General features: G+C 44.6%; 1 long non-coding RNA gene across 3 annotated transcripts; it reads right to left on the bottom strand.

Annotated features, from left to right (window-relative positions):
• Positions 1-14,152: 14,152 nt before the first annotated feature.
• Positions 14,153-22,594, bottom strand: LOC142924659 (uncharacterized). 3 transcript variants are annotated; one of them, XR_012941770.1, is made up of 5 exons: positions 22,381-22,594; positions 17,223-17,386; positions 15,571-16,154; positions 15,176-15,311; positions 14,153-14,781 (listed from the first exon to the last, which is right to left on the bottom strand). It is a non-coding gene; the product is annotated as an uncharacterized LOC142924659 (long non-coding RNA). The 3 variants fall into 3 exon arrangements; XR_012941768.1 differs by having other exon boundaries at positions 15,914-16,154; positions 22,381-22,585; XR_012941769.1 differs by lacking the exon at positions 17,223-17,386 and having other exon boundaries at positions 15,914-16,154; positions 22,381-22,583.
• Positions 22,595-24,894: the final 2,300 nt, after the last annotated feature.

Raw genomic sequence — 24,894 nt, 5'->3', positions numbered from 1 at the left:
CGGCAGGTGGCAACATTTACACGCCGAATTCTTGTTTTTTTCGTTAAAGTCACGTAGATTTTAAAATAAAAATAATATAATTTAATTTAAAAATACAAATAATTTTCTATCTACGTGACTTTACCGAAGGAAGCAATAATATGGCGTGTAGATGCTGCCATCTGGTGGCCAACAACGTTGGCAGGTGGCAGCATCTACACGCCAGATTCTTGGTTCTTTGGGTAAAATATAAATAATAAAGAAAAGTAAAACAAATCATGATTTAGTATTTTTTCATTTAATTCTATTATTTTCATTTTCAAATCTACGTTACTTTACCGAAAGAACCAAGAATATGGCGTGTAGATTCTGCCAATTTTAAAAAAAATTACAAATTAAAATAATAAATTTAAAATAATAAAAGCTTTCATTATTTTCCATTTATCTTTTGTATTTTTATTTATTTAATTTTATTATTTTTATTTTCAACCTACATGGCTTTACCGAAATAACCAAGAATATGAATCTGGATTTTGATTATTATTTTCAATCTATTTTAATTTTTAAATTGGCAGCATCTACACGTCATATTCTTGGTTCTATCGGTAAAGTCACGTCGATAGAAAATAAAAAAAATTATCAAATCAAATCAAATAAAAAGTGTGAAATGGAAAATAATAAAAGCAAAAACCCACATTCATATTCTTGGTTCTTTCGGTAAAGTCACAGAGATTAAAGAAATGAAACAAAATTTTTATTTTAAAATAATAAATTGAAAATAATAAAAGCTTTTATTATTTTCCATTTATTTTTTTGTATTTTTAAATTGGCAGAATCTACACGCTATATTCTTAGTTCTTTGGGTAAAGTCACGTAGATAGAAAATATAAATAATAAAAGAAAAGTTAAAATGTAAATAATATTTTAAAAAATATTTATTTTATTTTATTGTTTCCCTTCTACGTGACTTTACTGAAAGAACCAATAATATGAATCACTGCAGTCACGAAAGCTTTAAATCAAAATATAATAATAACAATTCATGATTTTCGTTTAATTATTTTCTTTTTATTTTCAAATCTACGTGACTTTACCGAAAGAACCAAGATTATGGCGTGTAGATTATGTCAATTTCAAAATTACAAATAAAAGTAATTTTATTATTTACGATTATTTTTTTATTTAATTTATTTCATTATTTTTAAATCTACGTGACTTTACCGAAAGAACCAAGAATATGAATCTGGATTTTTGCTTATTATTTTCAATTTATTATTTTAATTTTTCAATTTGCAGAATCTACACGCCACATTGGTGGCCGGCAGATGGCAGCATCTACACGCCATATTCTTGGTTCATCTTCTTTGGTTCTTTCGGTAAAGTCACGTAGCATGAGAATAAAATAATAAATTGGAAAAATAAAATAACACAATAAAATTCTCACGACGTTTCGGCCACAACACAAGCGGCCTTCATCAGGTGAAGGGACGAGACTGTCTGGAGGACAGCGCTGGAGCGAACAAAGCCAAGCTCAGATCGAGACCTTTAAGCTGTGTGAGAAGGAACAAAGCGCCTTGACAAAGGAATTAGCATTGAATTTAGCATTGAAATGGCTGAGTGATTAGCTTGTGACTGGTCACAGATATGGCTATGTTAAAGTCAAAGCATACACATCCACAGAGGCACCCCTTGACAAAGGAATTAGCATAGAATTTAGCATTGAAATAGCTGAGTGATTAGCTTGTGACTGGTCACAGAAATAGCTATGTTAAAGTCAAAGCATACACATTCACAGAGGCACCTAGTAAAAATCAAACAGGAAAATTTAGCATTGAAATAACTAGGAGAATTTAGCATTGAAATAACTGAGTGATTAGCTTGTGACTGGTCACAGAAATGGATATGTTAAAGTCAAAGCCTACACATCTGAGCTATTAATAGTAACTGGGTCAGTGTCTACTTCAAATATTGTTCAGGCTCTGGAGACTTCCAAAGTTATTCGTGATGTTATACATTTGGTTCGTTTTGAGCATAATCGCGACCTTATATAATTATGACGTGATACACACGCTGAATATACGCACACAAACATCGTGTACACGTGTGTCGTGCCCTCTATTGTCCACATAGACGGCTTGTGCTGACTAGAGAACGATCTTAACGTACAATGCCGTGACATGTATCAGCCCTTTGTCGATCCAGCGTTTTGATAGAGGCCTCCCCCACACCATGTCGTTCGTGGGAGTTGTTTAACCATACTTCACCATGCCGGTCAATGCGGGTTTGGTGAAGTGAGGAGGCCCAGAAACTTGTATTTGCAGATACGAGTTTGCCTGTGCTTGCATCTGCAGAATTACATTCTCACACATCTTCAAGTGTAGTTTAATACTTCTAAAAATGCATTTATTCTTGAGGATTCCATAAAGTACTGTGGTAAAAAGAAAACAACTTGATTTGAATAAATTTCGATTTAAAGCTTTCGTGACTGCAGAGATTCATCTTCTTGGTTCTTTCGGTGAAGTCACATAGAAGGGAAATATTAAAATAAAACATAATAAAATAAAATTCTCACGACGTTTCGGCCACAACACAAGCAGCCGTCCTCAGGTGAAGAAACAGAACTGTCGGAAAGACAGCGCTCCAATGAACACTGCTAAGTTTGGCAGCGTATTTTAAGCTGGGTGGGAGGAGCAGAGCGCCTTGCCAAAAGAGTTTACATATCAACAGAATAATTTAGCATTGAAGTAGCTGTGTTAATGTGAGATATTAGTAGGATGTTAAAGTCAGAAATTAGCATGTAACTGGGAGATTAGCATGATGTTAATGTGAGGAATTAGCATGTAACTGGTCACGGAAGTAGCTATGTTAAAGTCAGAGTTTACATATCAACAGAGGCATTTAGTATATTGACGCTAAAGAACTGCAACTACCCAACTATCATACAACAAACCGATGTGAAAGAACTAAATATAAACTACATCAATTTAATAAATGTACTCAATATATTCTCCACTAAGCTGAGCTACTAACAATAAGTTATTATACATTACACTTCTATGTCGCAAAAAATATTATAATATGCCTCCAAATAATATTTTTTATTATAAACTGGCATAGACAGACCACAACACTGAATTATACACTGAGTTACTATACACTACCCTATACGTTAGATTATAATAATATTAGACTTGTAATATTACACTATGTATTATTTTACCAACCCTACTGTATACCACACTGCTGTAGATTCACTATACAATTACGATACTATATGTTACCAAATAAATTATATTAAACATTACACTGAGTACTTTGTTGAACAGGGAATGCTTTGAGCTAGTGGGTTGAATCCATCTGTGTGGAGTTGTGTTATTTCCCAATATGCAAGGTGGGGTCTCTCTGGGTTCCACTCACACAAACATCTCAATGCAATGGGACCTTTCTGAAAATGCAGTACTTAGACTCAATGAAGCTTTCCTGGGTAACTAGTTAACATTGTAATATTAGCATGAGAGATAATGACGTTCACTTATAAGTGCCATTAATAGTACTATACTGTACTTTTAATGAAGACTATTTTGCGTAGTTTTTTGTAAAAAAGTGTCCATTCTCAAAACTTTTTGACCGGCCCTCGTACAGAAATTATATTACAATCTTATATGGAGATTGCCAGTCAGAGTGTTGTGAATAGTGGAGTGAACGTGTGGTGCCATCATTATATTGTTGGTGTGTATATACAGAAAGGCCTATTGGGTGGGTAACATTAGGTAATTGGAGGTAGTTAGTCATTGTTGTTTAGAAACAAAATATTAATTGGGTGGATAAGAGGGTAAAATCGTACATGATAGGAACTGCAATATTGTGGAGTTCTGGTATAATGAGTTGTAGTATATATGAATCTTATGTCACCTTAAGTATGCCTTTGTGAGTACACTCGTGACACGGGTGTCATGTGCGTGACCTTTGTCTTTTGTTTCAGATGTGCGAGAGCAACTCCGCTGCGAGTCATGGTGGTGCTGGGAGAATTGCCTTCACCATCGATGGCACTTCACCAGCACCCGTCTCAACCCCACCTCAATCCGGTAGAGTTACAAGAGCGAAAAAACTTATCTCTTGTGACGTCTGTGGGAAAAAAATTCCAACTGGCATGGTGCCTAGAAGCCCACGTAAGAACGCATAAGGAGACCCGTGAGCAATGGTGCGGCATATGTGGACAAAGGTTTAATCAGCCAGGAAAATTAAAAGGCACATGAAGACCCATGAAAAGGATTATATGATAAAGGGTGCACCAGGTTTGGTGAATAACGGCAGTTTTGCCAATGCGGTGTTGAATCCACCATCGCCCTATGAGATGTGCTCAGTCTGCGGATTTTTAAGTCCTATTGAAATCCTGAAAACTCATGAAAGTCTTCACGCACAGTTCTTGTTCAGACCGAAGCCTGAACATGATTACACTTCGACAAAAGATAGCGGCATTAAGATAAATGACATGAAATCCAAATTTCTTGAATGCTTTGGCCTAGTTCCACGTCAAGAAACTGCTTCACCAGTCAGTGAGAATAAACCATACGCTGCTCTCGATCCTATTACGAGCATGAAAGTGTTGATGACCTTGCAGCAGAATAAGAAGGAAAAGCGAAGTAGACCTAAGTCCATTAAAAGAAAGAAGACCACCACCAGTGTCACCAATTGCAGCAGTAGCAACAGCCAGAATTCGGACATCAAGAGGATGGACTGCACGGAAGCAGGAGGCTGCGTGGAGCAGAGCATCCCCAAGGTGGATGAACCCAACCTGGCACCTTTAGGTACGTCCTAGTAATGCACACACTACATTTCATTTGGATGTAATTCATAATTTCACAAATTAGTTAATGTACGCATATGTTGACCATATCTGTATGCCTGCGCTGAGGAGTCTAGAGATCTGATGTGGTGCTGCTCGGATGTTGGGTTAAACCGTGAAACTCTGGGTTTTCTGTCACCGAACCACGATTAAACTGGCTTCTCATTGATGGTCTTATCCAGTTACCAAACACTTCTTCCAGCAAACACTTGAACCTACAGCCCCAGAGCCCACTTGGACTCTTTGATGAATACCTCGAGATGGGTACAATGAGCTCAGAGGATCACACTACGGAGTCAACGCGTTTTACTTTATTATAAAAAAAAAACACACACACAATTGGGTATCATTTGACTATATAGGCACGTGTGTACGGCCCCTGTGTATCTGTCGGACATTGTTGTGGGAGGGAAATTACCCACACTTCGGGTTGTTGAAGGCAGGGAGCACAGATGTAAGAGCTTAGATGTACAATACAACAATGTAATTTGCTGCACTGTCCTATGCTGCTCACAACCCCACAATAACTATTGCATGGTCACCCATCCAACCAATTTTCAGGCTCAGCTCTCCTTAACTTCTGGGATCTGATTAAATCTGACGCATACTGGGTGATTTGGCCATAGGCACCAATCTATGGATATACTGTAACACAATTGTCTTTGAGCATGCGCGTATGTGCATATGTACGGAGTTAAGTTTTAGAAACAATAGGAGCACATATTTGCTCCTCTTGTCTGCTAACCAATGCAGCTACATTGGTCAGCTTGGATTGACGGTTTTCCCCCTTACTATTTATTTAAAACTCTTGTGCATCATGTCCACTGTGGTTAACTGCTGTGATTTGTTGGCATTTCAGCCACAGTGCATATGCCTAAAAATGTGTGGTACGGTTAATGGAGTCCTCAATACAGGATGTGATCTAGTTATTATAGCCACCTAGTGGTGGAAAATGGTGCAAAAGAAACCCAGGTGAACCAGAGCTGAACATTAAAGATGGTAGTGGCTGGTCGCATGTCAGTGGCCAATGTAATGGACACGATAATTTTGTGAACAAATGACACGAAAATGTGACCATATTTTGGGGTCTCCTTTGACTAAAACACATTCAATGCATTGAAAACATGTTTTGTTTGCTTAAAGTAATCACAACATAACAGCATTAAGAGTGTATGTCTATATCCTGTTTCACTCATTATCCTATCCTTGCCCCCCTACCCATTCTCAAAATATACCCCAGTTATCCAATTCGGGTTTGTCACTCTCTTCGTGGCATCATTTCCACTTGCGCCATTGCTCGCACTGCTCAACAACATCATCGAAGTGCGGGTCGACGCGTGGAAGCTCGTAACAAAGATGAGGAGGCCTGTGGTTTCACGAGCAAGAGGAATTGGAGCCTGGGCCGACATTCTGAGTATCGTTGCCACCCTCTCTGTAATCACCAATGTAAGTCGCCAGATTGTCCGCTCGCTTTCTCGCTCAATATCCCATCTTATGAGTGACATAACATGTCATGTTAGCCGTGTGGGTTCTTTTTACCATACTTCACCATTCTGGTCCTGGCAGGTTTGAGAAGAGGTGTAGTGGGGGACCAGGAGCGGTTCGGGTATCACTCGTCACTGATGTTAGTCGTAGCTGGAAGTCAATTGCATGTGTGCTGAATTCAAAGTGCAGTGCACGAATCACTGCACCACCGCTCCTATCCACTCTCTCCCAAAATCGCAAAAGGTAAAGCCTTGCAATTGCTTGCTCATGTCACTGCTGGCAGAAGGGCCTCAACTAAAGGTAGCTCTAGAGAACCCCTCTACACGGTATTTGGCCTACTCTTCCATGATGACCAGACATGTTGTAAGATGTGGAATTACCTGCGCTAAAACAGTGATGAACCCATTTATATTGCTAATTGGACAGAGGTGGGGGAGATTTAAGAAAATGATCCATTGCTTCAACTGTTGTGTCAGGAGAATGAACTGACGACTGCCAGATTGCAAGTCCTTATATGGTAACCATTTCACTCTGGCAGCAACCCCCCAAATTGTATTTGTGAAAATTAATGTCATTGCCAAGGTAAGATGTTCAGAAGCCTTGGTCAAATCATTGCATGCTAAGTGACCGCTATCGCTGTGCCTCCGTATGCTAATTCCACAGTCATGCATCTTGGCATTCACAACGGACATCATCCCACGCCTGGTGTATTATTATGGATACTCAGCAGAGTATGGCACAGGTTCGCCTACAATGCATGGGTACACGGAGGACAGCTTTTCAATTTTCAAGATCAGCAACTTCAAGGAGCAAAATTATCCCAACATCCTGCCAGCCTGGTTTGATCCGGCAATCCACACAACCTGCAGGTTTGTGCCATTCAGTGTCATGCCCAGCTATCGGGGGTGCCGTCCCTGCGAATGTGATGCACTGATGTCTGGGTGTGGCGTCCTCCTGGCTCCGCCCCTTCCTGATTAGGCTCGTTTTCTTCCTCTTTTCACTCCGTGACTTTCCTTTTAAGACCCACACTTCCCCTAGGCCCCACCTCTGTTTATGCCCTGCCCCTTACCGTGGACACAGGGTTTGGCTTAGTTGGGTAGTAAGGGGTTGTGGTAGGGTTGGGGGAAGAGTGTGCATGGTGGGTGGGGACAGTAAAGGGGGTGGGGGGGGAATTGGAGGGGGGGAGCAGTGGGTACGGGTGGGATGGCTTCACAACCAAAGTCCCACTTAGAGAAATATAATAATAGATTGATATAAATTACAGCTCATTGTTTCCTTGCTAAAGAGTAATGTTATTTATTTATCTATCGATCCACGACTGCTTAATTGAGTCTCAAGATCCCTTTTCAGGAAGACCGTGCATTGGGATTCCAGTTTAAGGTGGTCTTATGCATGTGGGATGCAATAAGAGGTCCTGGAGAACCCATGATAATGAAATGAAGCTTAAAAGTCCACACAGACATGAAACCACTTGCTCTACAGCCATCTTCTGGTCACCTCACAGCACAGTTAGTTAGGAAATTGATGCGATCTACCAACCCTTTTCTGTAACGTTTTTGAATTGCTGGCATACACAACTATAATCAATATAACCATATTGATCGATATTTAATATAACCTTACTTGACTATGACCAAATCACCACGAATACAGCTAATCTTAGATTCCGGAAGTCAAGCAGGCTTGAGCCTTGTTCGTGCTTAGATTGATGAACACCATGCACAATGCAGGTGCAGTAGGTGACTTTGGAGCTAGGTTGTCAGCAGTGGGTAGATCAGAAAAATTAATAGTTGTGCTATATTGTTCTCCCATTATCTGTACTCCCTACCTTCACCAACCTGGTACGGACCAGCGTGAACCATGGTCAATAGAGCCCCCACAAGCTGCACGTTGTGGGAAGGCCCTCTTTCAGAAGCGGATTTTTTAAAGGGCTGTGAACGCATATACCGTTTGTGCACAACCATACTTGTTCAATTTAGCGCCAACTCTACTTTCTAGGCACTTTGCTCAATATAGTCCATGCGTGCTTGTGGTTGTATGTGTGTAGGTATCCAGGTCATCGCTACCCGCCGGATCATCCCCAAGCCTACTCCGTCACCAAGCAGTACTGGAAAGTACTGACGGCAAAGCTGGCCTTCGTCATTGCCATGCAGGTACACATCAACATGCACACACACACACATTCATAAACCCATTGAAAGATAAAGGTACAGCCCTCCAATTACTTGCTCATGTCACTGATGGCAAAAGGGCTCCTGCTATAGGGAGCTCAAGAGAGACCCTTAAGATGTATTTGAACTGCTCTTCCACACTGGACAGACGTCTTGGGAAGAGCTGGGAGTTCCCGCACTGAACAGCACCAAACTCAGCCGACCAATTGACTGGATGTATTCCACTTACACTGCTTGGTGGATAGAGGCAGTGGAATGTAAAAAAAAACCTTTCACCGTTGTTTACACTCCCACGATCAAAGATCAATTCACACCCGTGACCTCTGGATTGCAAGTCTAGTGTGCAAAGCCTTACACTACTGCACCATCGTATAGACTCATCTGTGAGCAGTTGTTAAGGTCAGCAGAGCAAACCGTGATCATTGTCAATGGGTCATTACAGATAATGCCAGTAATGCTATTACACCTCACAATTGCACAGTATTTCTGAGATCACAAATAATAGTGGTAATACAATACTCACTTTCATCATGCAGCAGACGATTCATGTTGTTGATGCAATTTGTCACACGTAAGCATGTGTGCGTGTGGGAAGGGGAGCGGCTGCGTAGTTGTTTGTGAACTGCGCTACCAATCCTGTGTGACCGGAGTACTATTTCTGGCCACAGCCAACAACAGTGGAAAATATTAGAACCAGTGTTGAGCTTCCCTTAAGTTGATTCTGTCTTAAAATGAGTACTTGATGAAGTGTGTGAAAATCATCACTGGCGAGATAAAGGTGCACACCACCCCCACAGGCACTGTGCCACCCTTCATAGATGCACTTGTCTCAGTCTGTGAAAGGCTACACAGGGAATCTTTGTAGTGGTGACATGGCCGAGTGTAAGTGTTTGCTGATTGTTGCGGTAATTTGCGGCTGCCCAGGTGAATACTGTGGGTGCATTAACTGCACATCATAAATGTTGCCTGCTGCATAGTGAACGTAAAAAACCCATTAAGTAATTCAAAAAAAGTGTCTCGGTATAATTTGCCAAATGTTCAAAAATTACTCAAATGACTTAATTTAATTGGGAAAAACGACGTAACAATATAATATCCCTGGGCTTCAGGTCCCCGGAATAGTTGACCTGAGATGTAAAGCACTTTAAGATGCTGCCATATTATATTTAGTAAGCACCCTTTACATGCAAATCCTGAAACTGAAAATCCTTTACCTGTGTGTGGACGTGTGCAGCACGTGGTGTTACTCACGAAGGCCTGCATTGCATACATCATCCCGGACACGCCATCCCATGTGCGCGCCTGCAGGCGCCGCGAGCGCTTCGTCGTACAGACGATTCTGCAGCAGGCAGAGCTGGGCCGTCTCCGTAACACCCTCCTCACCGATGCCCCCAGCTCACCGCCATCTCCTCAATTCCACGTTGAGGATGAGCAGGCAGAGATGGGCCTGCTTCGCTGCTCGCTGCATAAGGAGTCTCCTGGCGTATTGCACCCACCCCAGCCGTGCCACATGGAGAATGAGCAGGCAGAGAAGACTGGTGACGACTCACTGCTGAAGGGATCCGAGGAGGAATCAAGCAACGAGGATTCGTCAACTGTCTTCTACAGCGTATAAATCTACTCTGGCTTTTAAAGGAGGCTGCTATCCTAACTCTGTTTGCACGTGGACAAGGACATTGCAGTCGAGGACTATCTGTATATATATATTAATAAATACGTTTATGATTTAACATGTCTCAATCATCTCATGTCTGTTCATACGAATCACGATGTGAATGAGGAAAACTAGAAATTATTGTTATTTTGTATATATTTTAAATTTTGGTTTAACATGTAGGCTTTCGCGCCCAATATCATCCATAGAGGTGTTTTTTGGATTAGATCGCATACATATATAAACGTGTCGTTAAAACCCGCCACCACTCGACACAGCCAACTAGTAAGGGTTGTCACGGAAACAGAACAAGCCAATTCGTCACTGGTACTTTGGAGAGCCAAGCCACAACATTTACAATTGGAGTACGACGTTTTGCCAGTAATTACAACTAGCTTCATCAGGCGACAGCCAGATTTGTGGCACTCTCGCGCAAAGTGGGGGGGGGAGATTACCGAGTCAACGTACATTATGCATGTGCATTATGAGAGCCCTTTGATCTTGTCCTTCCTGTCTATTGTGTATTAAAATAGCCGTACCAATGGTAATCCCTATTGAAGTATGCTGCCCTTTATAGGCATGCATTTAAATAATGTATTATTTGTTGGCACCCGTGTTCAGCAGTAGCAGAACACACGTGCCAACAAGGACACTCAGTTGATTCTAATGTTGAAGTTCTGTGCAAAACTAGCTACTACTGCCCAAGAATAATTCGAGAATCTATCGAAATTGGAAGAAAAATTTACAGTTCGGATAGCTACCGCCTTTGTGCTGTGTGGAAGCGACTCATCAAATAGTACATTAGATGAAACTCCGAGTACCCACTCAGGAGGTATAGTGGTAAAACAGTGGAGGAAAAAAAAGCATTTTTTTTTTATTTGCCCTTGTTGAATGATAGAGTCGATACACACAGCAAGCGAGATTAAGAAAGCGCATCGGAAGAAATACCGGAGGAGAGAGAGAAGACAATTGCTTGCTGCAGAAGGAAAGGCATTCCTACCGAGGGAGACAAGTTGACAAAGATTTTGATCATGGGAACCGGTGGCGTGGCTCGATCTTCCCTATGTGCGCAACACGCTACCGAAGGAAAACAGAAAATCCTATTCAAAGGCTAAAATAAGCTCCATTTTTTGTATAAGAGCCCGATAAACAATAACCCCATCCATAGACTGAGGAAGAAAGGGAAGAGCCTGAACAAAGGGGAGGAGATTACGACGGAGATGGGTTGGAGGTGGAGAGAAGGGGAGAGGGGAGGCCGTAAAGGCAGCTGCACATTCAAGGAAAGCGGTGTAGAAAGAGTTGAACGGGGACATGGAGACAGCAGAGACAAGGGTGGAGAAAGAGGAAGAGAGGATCTTTCAGTGCTCGCTACAGGAAACCCACAAAACTGAATTTCCTAAACTCGTGTCGCCTCCGTGACAGCAGCACCACGAACGCCACAGACTCACGCTCCCCAAATCGACAATACCATCTCCATTGCCGACCAGCCACGAGATGGTTGCTCTCAACACCTCGGTCGTGGTGTAAGCAGCAAAAGACTTCCGGCTGGTGAGCATCCGGCCATTACGAGGGTTGGAAAGAAACTGAAGCACGGGGCGACTCCCACAACCTTCGGGTATTTCCAAACTGGATGACGTCTTGGGATGAAGCTAGAAGTAAGCCAAATCTGCACTCAATAAATGGGACAAAGATTCCAGAGAAGCCTCCAGAAATGTCACAGGAGGCTCGGGTGTGAGAAACCAGACTCCATGTGGGGTCCTCCAGACCTTTGCCCTCCAGTTCATCAACATTTGTAAAAGCAGGACGTCTCAAAGGTACGTAGCATGGGTGAGGTACGAGGTTGAGAACCACGTTCCGAGATTAGGCGCTTTGACAGGTTGGGGTCCGAGTAAACTTTTAATGGAGCTCACCCTACGACATTACAGATAGAAGGATAGTGTGCCGGCACAATCCGGACACCCTGCTACACCGAAACAATCTGCTGCATCAAACTCCCTGGTACAGCTTAACACTGGCACGATTGCGCTCAAATACACACACACTCTCGCTCGGCCAGTTGGTACACAGGTTGTCAGTTGTGGGGGATGCGGGCCCCCGGCTCCCCCCCTGGGGGAGGGCTGATCTCGAGAGGGCTGCGGGCTCCGGACTCCTCGCTCGAGTGAGAGCAGCCGCTACTCGACTCCTCGCTCGCGGTGAGAGGGCTGCCGCTCTCCGGCTACTCTCCTCACGGCGCAGCCCCTCGGGTCCGCGGGTCCTGTTTGTGGGGCATAGCTCGGGGCTGGCACGTGGCTGCCTGGAATCAATCCGTCGCTTCTCAGCCACTCAAACGCGACGTCTCCGCTCACACAACCCCGCGCACCACTCACACGAACTAAACGGGGGGTCAGGGGTCAGAGGGCAATGACGTCCTTCGCACACGCGTTGCCGCCGATGCCGGGCAATGGAGATTGTTTAAAGGGCTGCGGGGCGGGGATTTGGAGTCGGTTTTAGAGCGACACACCAATCGCACGCGCGGGACGGGGGGGTCGGGGGTTAGAGGGCAGGGACGTCACTCATACACGCATAGCCGATTGGGGGGCTGTATGGGAGGTTATTTAAAGGGCTGTGGGGGCGGATATTCGGGATTGGTGTTAGCCCGCAGTCACGAAAGCTTTAAATCGAAATTTATGTTAAGTGTAATGTGTTGGTGTTAATAAATAGTGTTGCCTCCCAAGAAGTTGTGTGCGCCTATCTCAGCCCATTACATATAAGTGTAGATGTGATTATGTAATTCTTGTGTTCATACAAGTGTAGTGACACAGCGCTGACTGCTGTCCAGCAGCGGCAACTGCAGTGGAAAGTTTGCGCACACGCCGTTGAGCATATATACGGGTGTGCCGGCCGGGCAGAGGAATTGGGGCAAGGGTCATGGAAGACCTCATAGGGAAGCCTCTGGAACCCTCTGGTCGGTTCGAGAAGGGAGGCGTGGATAGGGCAGAGCCAAGCCGCACCGAGTAGAATATAGAATATAATATAAGCAGCGGAGAGCGACAGCTCCGGGCTGCCGGTTCTGGGAGTGGACTCGTCTCGACGTCGCTGTCGTTGCCACCGCATTCGCCCAATCATTGCGTGGCCAGACAGTCGTTGGCCTTCTCGGTCGACGCCGTCGGTGCAACACGGACAGGGTCGTGTCTAGGCCGGGCTCTATGGCAACGTGGTCGAGAGAGTGAGGGCGGAGTTGGTGTGAACAAGATAATAAAGAGACGATGTCTCCTGCAACTACCTCGTCTCCGACAGTGTGTGCGACACACACCACACGTCGGAAGGAGAACACTTCACAAGTATAAATGCTGCCTGTGTCAGTCGAGTCACATTTGCTCTAATTTATTTTGATGGTGACCTAAGACAGGAGAAGCAAAATGCACTTCTTCAGGAAGTGATATTTTTTTCATAATGCAGAGGCTGTGCCTGATACACATCTTTCACGTGTTGTTTGGCAACCCTGGTGCCCAGTAAACGCCATATGGCCAGATCTTTGCATTGAATTCCAAGTATTAATTCCTCCATACTTGTGCACAGTTGAGTTTTTATTCCATTCCCTTGATGAACCATGTTTTTTAACTTTACATCATAGTAAGATTGTACATGCCGATGAGTAATTAATAGATGCTTGAAAACATCTATCCCCCACCATCTGCCTGTGTTTGGCCTAAAACCCAATCACCCAGAATGCCCAAATTCACCTTACATACTCTAGGAATGTAAGCAGGTTAATGCCTGTATATCCATCACAATCATCACTCCCAAATGTGAAGACATGTCACGAGACTCGCTGACTTTTCTTAAAATACTTGAGAAATACAAATCATAGCTGAATATTTTCAATTCCATGTGTATAAGCCTTTGTCTCAGATTTATTGTAAAATAAATATACATGTACAATATAAACATTCAAATATCAGAAAATATTTAATGTATGTTGAATTTCTTTCACACTGTACATAACCAACCATGCTAAACAAGACATGATAAAAACAATCCAAGTCATGGGTTGCATACAATATGCAACTTTGGTTTATTGATTACAAATTACATAAAAGGTTCTGAAATTTTACAATACAGGTATAGTGCAATCTAAATAAGCAAATGTACTTTTACAGTGATTTCCCAAATGTTTATAACTACACAAATACTAGCATGTATGTTCCCAATAAAGTAGTCTCCTTCCAAAATGGCTAAAACCAAAATTAGTTTAGTTGTGCTCACAATATTGTTCACATATCCGTTCTATTTCAAGTGACATTTGAGTCTGTATGGATTTGCTGTGCAAAATACTGCTGCAACCATTCAATAACTCCAACCCTGAACGAACTTTATCACATTTTTCCAATACTTTGTTGTGGCACTTCCATTAACAGGGCAATTACTGTGCCCCATGGGCCCCACAAGTTCACAAGTAATTGCGATTCACACCACAGCACCTGAAGTACCATTGATGTTTAACAACCATGAATTAGCAGGACCAAGCGAACGTATCCTTCTGAGTAGAAACCTCGACCACCGCCATAAAATGCTTTCGGGCTTTCTACATCACGGGTAGTCAGCCATCCTTGTTCTCCTTGATGGTGTCAACCAGCTCTTTCAGATGCGACAGGTGGTACACGGCCCTGAGAAGAGACACGATTGAGAGAAAATTACTTGGTTGACTTATTATCAAGGTGAAAGCCAGAAAAATCTCACCAAGTCTCAGGAGGGTTTGGCAGTGATATTTTGCAAATTTCATCAGCGAGTGGTATGTGAGAGGAAAACGGAGAACCCGGTGAAAACAGAGGGAGTAAAATGCAAAACTCCGGATATAGATTCAAGATTCCATTGCCGTATTACTAACTCCTGGTTACCTAGCAGCCAAAATCTATAATATATGCTATTTCAAAACAGTCTCCCATCCAAGTAATAACCAGGCTTACCTGCTTAGCTTATAACATTCAAAATCTGACATCATACTTAGAGGCGGTGCAGCCTCTATGCTGTGCGTGAGTGTGGATATAAAGATAAATTCACAATGGCGTGGAGGGGTTTTCCCAGGGACGATCAGCCCCTAGAAAGACGTCCGTGTTGAAGCTGCCCGGGGAGGGGGCCTCCAAGCCGGGGGAGTCCAACTCCATGTGCGCCCTGCTCAGCAGCTCCTCCAATGAGGCTGTGCATCAAGAATCACGCATCGCACGTCACAACCACATGGGTGGCCGCTCAGCCGTCTCTGTGAGAAAAGACTGAATATGTACCTGAAAACATATGAAATGTCATCTGCTATATACAGACTATATATATACACACACCTAGGGATCTATTGTCCTCTGACACGGGCTCCTCGTTGGCTACATTCGTAAGGCCGGAGATATCCAAAACTTTGAGCCACTCTGGGTACTTTGGTCTGCTTTGCGGGCTCTGAGCGGTACCTGCTCTCTTTGTGCTGGTATCCGTCTCGTGGCTGCTGGTCTGGGAGTCCACATCGCAGTCACGCGGCCAGGCCGGGTACCTGAGCTCAGGAATGCTCGTGATCCCCGACACATCCAGCTTATCCTTTTGGCTTGTCAACCACCTGAGATAGGTACTTGTCGCACAGCCGCCGTTCGGCAAGTGCTCACGCCTAGTTGCTTCACTGCTCCATAAGTACAACAAAACATTCGTCTGGTTAGAAAAGAAATAATTTTCGGGTTTTGCCGACAAATTTAATGGCATCACGGCCTCGTTGCTTCTCGCTGTTGAGCTCAACCGTTTAGTTGGCTTATTGCCCCTCACCAATGATGCGCCGAAGCTGTGCGCGGTGACCCCGAGAGATGACCGCTTGCCTCTGTGCGACACTGTGAGGTCTCGGTGGGCGCCAGGCGAGCGGAGCAAGGACTTGGAGGAACCGTCAACTGGCGCCGCTAGGAGCTGGTCCGTGGTTAGACTGACCGTCGGGCTATGAGCCACGACCGCTGCAGCGCAGCAGTGAGGCTGCACGTGCCCGAGATGAGGTCCTCCACAAGCAGCATGCCACCTGCAATGTAAGACCCACAGACATTTTACTGGTACACAATGAATTTGCTCTCCCCTAGATTCCTTGACCCCTGAACGGCAATCCTGCAATGTTGCCTTACTTTGCACCATCAGTAACTAATGATGTTATCCGTTTGTGGAGTTTGTGAGAATATGGGATAAATCAGTGCATGAGCTGTTATTGTTTAAACTTCAGATGTGTCCAGTCTAGGATCTGCAAATTTTGACACAAAGGTTGGAGGATCACTTAGATTTCACAAACTTTACAAACTCGATAATCAGTGAAGTTGCTGGAAGATGACAGGAGAAAGAAATGCATGCACCGACCTATCTGTTCAGACCTATGCTATCCTCTCATATGCGTGTGCTTACTGTGGATAGTTTTCTCTGACATAAAATGAACTCATTAATGGAATTTGCCAAGCATCCCAGTGTGGGACTCTCACGAAAATGTATCTTTAGACCTTATTAAGGGTTTTTTTTCTAGGGGAATTACATTACATTCATGATAGCATAGCATAATTGACAAGCACCCAGTACAAGCAAAAAAAATGGGGTTCTCCTCTCCAATTATCCCCCATCCAGTCAACTAGCTTCGATACCTTATGAGACCTCCTTTGCCAGTAACAAGATATAGTAATAGGTTTTTACCCTTTTATCTGGCACAAAAACTGACACTTTTATACAAGGGATCATGTTTGCGATAACCACAACGCAAGTAGTCAAAATGCAAACAAGAAGACGCTAAGAATAAGAAGACGCCTTTTGGCGTCTTCTGGTCCAACACCAGTGGAGACTGGGATCTCAGAAAAGCCGTCTCGGGTGTGGACCAATCAAATTCAAGGACAGTGCATATTATCAGTTGTCTTTTTTGTTTGCATTTTGACTACTTGTGTTGTGGTTATTGCAAACATGATCCCTTGTATAAAGGTGTCAGTGTTTGTGCCAGATAAAAGGGTAAAAACCTATTACTATAGCTTCGATACCATTGCACCGCCTGCACACTCGATAGCCACTCGAGTGCAAGCACCACGGAGCGATTCCTCGCGTGGCGAGAGGCGCAACCCACCCTCATCCACACTGTGCATCCTCCTCTCCTCCGCGCGTCTCCGCTCCGCCATGCTGCGCGGTGCTGTGCTCTGCACGTATCCTGGGTAGCGGTGACGCACAGATTCCGCTCTGCTCAAAGTCCTCGATGTAGGCGTCCAGCGCACCGCTCGCCTACGAGCAGCACTGCTCTCCGCACACCACAGGGCTGTGCTAGCCCCCGCTTCCGGTCCGGAGCAGCGAGCTGCCCTGGCTGCCGCGAGGGCTTGTGTCCGTCACCGTGCTGTCGCCCGAAGGGCTGTTTGTCTCACCACCGTTGCAGTTCATTTTGTACGATTTGGGATGCCCGAACCGGATGGGGCCAGGGAGAGGAATCGCTGTGGCTACCAGGTCACCACTGGTCCTGGTATGGGGGGCACCATGAGGAGCTGCTGTGTGCGGAAAGTGGGTCCGACGTCACAACGCATGGGCCAGCGTCGACCACTTCGCGTTAGCAGCTTCAGCGTTAGGTCTCTTAAGCTACTGTGGCTGTTGTCCTTTTTTCAACAAAAATTCCAGCCTTTCCCATGCTTTCCTTCATCACACCTGCAAGCTCTATGTACAATTGAAGTGTCATAAATGCTCTACCTGCCTACTACTACATTATGAATGATATACATTTAAGAATTAGCTGGAGACAACTCCATGTTTAAAACACACTGTATTCAAAAGAGAAGGCTTAACATTTAACATTGGTTAACGTTTGGCATGTACACCTGCATATCAACAAATTACAGTACTACTAATAAAATGAATGCTACATATTAATAGTGGTATTACAGTAGTATGACTACTTATATTTATATATTATCGCACCTCCGAAGAGCACGGTGGGCTTGGTACGGTGCGAAAGAGATTCAACACACATACAGAATACAATACTTTCCGAGCACATTATGCATACCGAACCTCCAAGTTCCTTACCCTACCCTGAATAACAACGTGTGCAGAGTACAGCTCCTTTTTCAATCCATTGCTGGCTGACAGCTGTCCCATGCTATGCAGCTCCCAGGGGGAGGGGTTATTTACCGTACTTCACCACGCTGGTCAGTGTGAATTTGGTGATGGCAGGGGGCTATAGAAGTGCATTACAACAATGTACTGAACATTGCTGCACAATGTCAGGGTGCTATAGAAGTGCATTACAACCACGTACTGAATACTGCTGAACTGGTGGCAGGGGGCTATAGAAGTGCATTACAACCACGTACTGAATATTGCTGCACTGGTGGCAGGGGGCTATAGAAGTACATTACAACCACGTACTGAATATTGCTGCACTGGTGGCAGGGGGCTATAGAAGTACATTACAACCACGTACTGAATATTGCTGAACTGGTGGCAGGGAGCTATAGAAGTGCATTACAACCACGTACTGAATATTGCTGCACTGGTGGCAGGGGGCTATAGAAGTGCATTACAACCATGCACTGAATATTGCTGCACTGATGGCAGGGGGCTATAGAAGTGCATTACAACCACGTACTGAATATTGCTGCACTGGTGGCAGGGGGCTACAGAAGTACATTACAACCATGTACTGAATATTGCTGCACTGGTGGCAGGGGGCTATAAAAGTGCATTACAACCACGTACTGAATATGGCTGCACTGGTGGCAGGGGGCTATAGAAGTGGATTACAACAATGTACTGAATATTGCTGCACTAGTGGCAGGGGGCTATAGAAGTACATTACAACCACGTACTGAATATTGCTGCACTGGTGGCAGGGGGCTATAGAAGTGCATTACAACCACGTACTGAATATTGCTGCACCGGTGGCAGGGGGCTATAGAAGTTCATTACAACCACGTACTGAATATTGCTGCACTGGTGGCAGGGGGCTATAGAAGTACATTACAACCACGTACTGAATATTGCTGCACTTGTGGCAGGGGGCTATAGAAGTGCATTACAACCATGCACTGAATATTGCTGCACTGATGACAGGGGGCTATAGAAGTGCATTACAACCACGTACTGAATATTGCTGCACTGGTGGCAGGGGGCTACAGAAGTACATTACAACCATGTACTGAATATTGCTGCACTGGTGGCAGGGGGCTATAAAAGTGCATTACAACCACGTACTGAATATGGCTGTACTGGTGGCAGGGGGCTATAGAAGTGGATTACAACAATGTACTGAATATTGCTGCACTGGTGGCAGGGGGCTATAGAAGTGCATTACAACCACATACTGAATATTTCTGCACTGATGGCAGGGGGCTATAGAAGTACATTACAACCACGTACTGAATATTGCTGCACTGGTGGCAGGGGGCTATAGAAGTGCATTACAACCACGTACTGAATATTGCTGCACCGGTGGCAGGGGGCTATAGAAGTTCATTACAACCACGTACTGAATATTGCTGCACTGGTGGCAGGGGGCTATAGAAGTACATTACAACCACGTACTGAATATTGCTGCACTTGTGGCAGGGGGCTATAGAAGTGTATTACAACCATGCACTGAATATTGCTGCACTTGTGGCAGGGGGCTATAGAAGTGCATTACAACCATGCACTGAATATTGCTGCACTGATGGCAGGGGGCTATAGAAGTGCATTACAACCACGTACTGAATATTGCTGCACTGGTGGCAGGGGGCTACAGAAGTACATTACAACCATGTACTGAATATTGCTGCACTGGTGGCAGGGGGCTATAAAAGTGCATTACAACCACGTACTGAATATGGCTGCACTGGTGGCAGGGGGCTATAGAAGTGCATTACAACCACGTACTGAATATTGCTGCACCGGTGGCAGGGGGCTATAGAAGTTCATTACAACCACGTACTGAATATTGCTGCACTGGTGGCAGGGGGCTATAGAAGTACATTACAACCACGTACTAAATATTGCTGCACTTGTGGCAGGGGGCTATAGAAGTGCATTACAACCATGTACTGAATATTGCTGCACTGGTGGCAGGGGGCTATAGAAGTTCATTACAACCACGTACTGAATATTGCTGCACTGGTGGCAGGGGGCTATAGAAGTACATTACAACCACGTACTGAATATTGCTGCACTTGTGGCAGGGGGCTATAGAAGTGCATTACAACCATGTACTGAATATTGCTGCACTGGTGGCAGGGGGCTATAGAAGTACATTACAACCATGTGCTGAATATTGCTGCACCGGTGGCAGGGGGCTATAGAAGTGCATTACAACCATGTACTGAATATTGCTGCACTTGTGGCAGGGGGCTATAGAAGTACATTACAACCACGTACTGGATATTGCTGCACTGATGGCAGGGGGCTATAGAAGTGCATTACAACCACGTACTGAATATTGCTGCACCGGTGGCAGGGGGCTATAGAAGTGCATTACAACCATGTACTGAATATTGCTGCACTTGTGGCAGGGGGCTATAGAAGTACATTACAACCACGTACTGAATATTGCTGCACTGATGGCAGGGGGCTATAGAAGTGCATTACAACCACGTACTGAATACTGCTGCACTGGTGGCAGGGGGCTATAGAAGTACATTACAACCATGTACTGAATATTGCTGCACTGATGGCAGGGGGCTATAGAAGTGCATTACAACCACGTATTGAATATTGCTGCACTGGTGGCAGGGGGCTATAGAAGTACATTACAACCATGTACTGAATATTGCTGTACTGATGGCAGGGGGCTATAGAAGTGCATTACAACCATGCACTGAATATTGCTGCACTGATGGCAGGGGGCTATAGAAGTGCATTACAACCACGTACTGAATATTGCTGCACTGGTGGCAGGGGGCTATAGAAGTACATTACAACCATGTACTGAATATTGCTGCACTGGTGGCAGGGGGCTATAAAAGTGCATTACAACCACATACTGAATATTTCTGCACTGATGGCAGGGGGCTATAGAAGTACATTACAACCACGTACTGAATATTGCTGCACTGGTGGCAGGGGGCTATAGAAGTGCATTACAACCACGTACTGAATATGGCTGCACTGGTGGCAGGGGGCTATAGAAGTGGATTACAACAATGTACTGAATATTGCTGCACTGGTGGCAGGGGGCTATAGAAGTGCATTACAACCACATACTGAATATTTCTGCACTGATGGCAGGGGGCTATAGAAGTACATTACAACCACGTACTGAATATTGCTGCACTGGTGGCAGGGGGCTATAGAAGTGCATTACAACCACGTACTGAATATTGCTGCACCGGTGGCAGGGGGCTATAGAAGTTCATTACAACCACGTACTGAATATTGCTGCACTGGTGGCAGGGGGCTATAGAAGTACATTACAACCACGTACTGAATATTGCTGCACTTGTGGCAGGGGGCTATAGAAGCGCATTACAACCATGTACTGAATATTGCTGCACTGGTGGCAGGGGGCTATAGAAGTACATTACAACCATGTACTGAATATTGCTGCACCGGTGGCAGGGGGCTATAGAAGTGCATTACAACCATGTACTGAATATTGCTGCACTTGTGGCAGGGGGCTATAGAAGTGCATTACAACCACGTACTGAATACTGTTGCACTGGTGGCAGGGGGCTATAGAAGTACATTACAACCACGTACTGAATATTGCTGCACTGATGCTCGCCACGTGAGAGCCACACAGCAGGACAATGCTATACTGTACAATATTGAAATGATTCACCTACAAATACTAAACATTATTGTCTTAACAATCAATACTACTTTTAACATAAACAATAACTAATAAATGCACACGTAGTAATCGCCGTGCTAACCCTTAGCGTGCAATGTGAGCAGAACTTGTGTTGTAAGTCGTACCCAGTCCATTACCGCGCCACACACTCCCATTAACAAACCAACGACATTTACTGAATGTCCTCCTCCTTTACACGGCACAACCAGACAACACTTTGCACACCGAAGTGTCCAAGTCGCGTGCTAAGTGAAGCAAACCCCATTCAATTCTAGATTTAAAGCTTTCGTGGCTGCTAGGATCCATACTCTTTGGTTCTATTGGGTAAAGTCACGTAGGTGAAAATTGTTATTTTATTTTCACCTACGTGACTTTACCCAATAGAACCAAAGAGTATAAACCCCATTCACTCTGCGCTCAGCGTTCAACAAAGTTGAACCTGGCTCGCCCTCACGCCTGCCCATCTCTCTCCGTCTCTCACCGGAGATTATTCCATTGATCGTCTTCGCCTTGCCGTCCAGAGATCCGTGTGGATTATCCGTGAGGGTAGTTAAAGGTCGCGGTTATTCGGAGAAGTTTTTTTTATTAATTTTCCCGCCACAACCACCGCGTCGCCAAAGGCCGCTGAAGGCGATGTCCGAGACATGCCGCCCGCGCATGCGCACTGAGGGTTGAGAGAAACCTGCGGGGAGGGGCAGCGGGGGGCGGGGAAGCCGCCGCTGTTGGCCACACCCACATTCAGGCCACGCCCATATTTAACTGACGTCACGGTGACATCATTCTGGGTCGGACTTTATCGTGGGCTGGCTGTGCACGCGAGGAGCTCCTGACTTCTGACTCTGAATTCGAAAAAAATCAAAGATTCACGATGTCTACCTTCGTCGAGATAGGTAAAGTTTAACGTTAGTGTTAGGGAGGTGTGTTTGTGTTATATGTTGAGCCTGTAGACAAAACTGCTGGGGATGTGCCAGATGTCTCCATCTAACGTTAAGGAGGTTGGAGTCTGGATAGCGCATACCAGGTGTTACAGGCTACATGATGGGAAGCAGAAGGCATTCTAGTAAAATAGGTTTTTGTTTGTACGTTAATGCTCCTCCTTTTCCTTTACCAACCCATACTCACCGGCATGGTGAAGTATGTGCAAATAACCAACACGATTCGTGCAATCGTCAAGAGGCTCTCCAGCAGGGGATTGGCAAAAGGTCGTACAGGAGCAGTTTTGTGAAAAATAATTGATTCTTTCATAATGTACATCTATGATTTATTATTATTGTTCATGTGGGTAACCTCGGCAAGGGGGGAAGCAAGGTCGGGAAGAGCGGGGGATGGGGCCGCTTTTGACCACGCCCATATTTAGGTGACGTCACGTCCTTTTCCTGTGACGTCACTATAGCGGGGAGTTATCCTTGGCTGGCTGTGCATGAGGAGCCCCCGAGTTCTAACTCACAAGATCTGAGATTAGACCAAAGATTCATGATGTCCACATTTGTTGAGATAGGTAAAGTGTAATGTTCGTGCTATGACGGGGCTTTGGGCCACTTTTAAATATTGAGATCTCGTCAGTGTTTTAATCGGACGCTCAGCAGGGTTTGAGCCAGGATAGTGCATAACAGGTCTAAAAGTGTAGTGTCGGGCTACATGGTGGGCAGCAAAGGGCAGTCCATCAAAATTGGTTGTACTATACATACTATACGTCTTCACCAACCCACATTAACCAGAGTGGTGAAATGTGGATTTGAAGCTTTCGTGACTGCAAGGATCCATACTCTTTGGTTCTATTGGGTAAAGTCACGTAGGTAAAAAATAAAACAACAAAAATCACGACGTTTTGGCCACAACACAAGTGGCCTTCTTCAGATGAAGGAACAGAACTGTCAGGACGACAGCACTTCAATTGAAATGTGGTCAAGTAACCACCATGATCTGTGTGGTCACGGGGAAGCTCTCGCAGAAGCTGACAAGCTTCCATCTTGGCAGTAATTATGTTGCCTCTTTTTTTACTCTCAGCGTCTCTGCAGCGCTTGCAGCGCTCGCACTCCTCGCCCCATTCACCCCCCACTCTCCCCCTCTCTGACTTATTTAACTGCCCTAACCCTGGTTTCTCTCCCACTTCAGTAAAACAGTTTCCTTGCTGTGGTTGTCACACCTGATGATGAGTGCTTATGTTGCATTCGAAACGTCGTGATTTATTTCTATTTCTATTTTTTTTTCCACCCACGTGACTTTACCGAAAGAACCAAAGAGTATAGCTGACAAGCTGTCAGGGCAAAAATGACTTTGCATATTCCAACTAATATTTTTTGCCCTGGTTTGTGTCTGACCATGCTGGGCACGGCTTTGTTAAAGTGTACGATATTCAATGGGGTAAAAGTCCCCTAATGGTAATACAACTTTATACCACAGGTGTACTCACACTGGAGCAGCGTCGACATTTATGAGAAAGCTTTACACATGAGTACCATGTGCGGTTCTTTACCAACATTCCCATCCCTGCACCTGCCTCCCCTGTCCCTAATGCAATGAACCCTCTACCCCCACATTACCTATGCAGAGCTCGTGGAGAGAATGAATGAGGAGGAGGGAGCGGAGGGGCATGAGGCTCAGCCTTCAACGGTGCCACAAGACTTTTCGACGTCATCATTTCAATCTACCCTGGCCCAGGTACGATGCGGCACAACGTGGATTTGCACAGCCTATAAATTAACTTGGCTAATGTCAAAGATGGGAGATTCCTGGTATTTACAGATTTAGTTGTTTGCATTCGCCAACTAATGGGCCCCAAAGTGTAGACATGGCTGCTCCTCATTTATAGATTTCCAGCCTTTGCAGCAGTGCGTTTTGGTGACTATACTGTGCTGATGAGTCCGAATGAGGATTACACCGGTCCACAGTTGCATATCACTGCATCACTGCTGCTGTTAGTCTGTCACATTTGCTCAACTTTATTTTGATGGTGGTTTAAGATAGCATTACCACAATGCACTTTAGAAAATAC

Source organism: Petromyzon marinus, chromosome 15, assembly GCF_048934315.1.
Source record: "Petromyzon marinus isolate PM22_M1 ecotype Great Lakes invasive population chromosome 15, UKy_Petmar_22M1.pri1.0, whole genome shotgun sequence".
In the NCBI taxonomy this organism is placed as follows: domain Eukaryota; kingdom Metazoa; phylum Chordata; class Hyperoartia; order Petromyzontiformes; family Petromyzontidae; genus Petromyzon; species Petromyzon marinus.
Note: the sequence above shows the minus strand (reverse complement) of the source record. Positions and strands in the feature narration are given on the sequence as shown.